This window comes from Physeter macrocephalus, chromosome 1 (genome assembly GCF_002837175.3).
Source record: "Physeter macrocephalus isolate SW-GA chromosome 1, ASM283717v5, whole genome shotgun sequence".
Classification (NCBI taxonomy): Eukaryota; Metazoa; Chordata; class Mammalia; order Artiodactyla; family Physeteridae; genus Physeter; species Physeter macrocephalus.
In genome coordinates this window covers 55035139-55035630 of record NC_041214.2, presented here as the reverse complement: position 1 = coordinate 55035630, position 492 = coordinate 55035139, and positions in this window count along the sequence as shown.

Genomic DNA, 492 nt, shown 5'->3' with positions numbered 1-492 from the left:
ATTTTTTATTTTTATTTTTATTTTATTTTATTTTATTTTTTTGTGGTATGCGGGCCTCACACTGCTGTGGCTTCTCCCGTTGCGGAGCACAGGCTCCGGACGCGCAGGCTTAGCGGCCATGGCTCACGGGCCCAGCCACTCCGCGGCATGTGGGATCCTCCCAGACCGGGGCGCGAACCCGGTTCCCCTGCATTGGCAGGCGGACGCGCAACCACTGCGCCACCAGGGAAGCCCCATCCCATAGGTTTTAGATCGTTGTGTTTTCATTGTCATTTGTCTGTAGGTATTTTTTGATTTCCTCTTTGATTTCTTCAGGGATCTCTTGGTTATTTAGTAATGTATTGTTTAGACTCCATGTGTTTGTGTTTTTTACGTTTTTTTCCCTGTAATTCACTTCTAATCTCATAGAGTTGTGGTCAGAAAAGATGCTTGATATGATTTCAATTTTCTTAAATTTAGTGAGGCTTGATTTGTGACCCAAGATGTGATCTA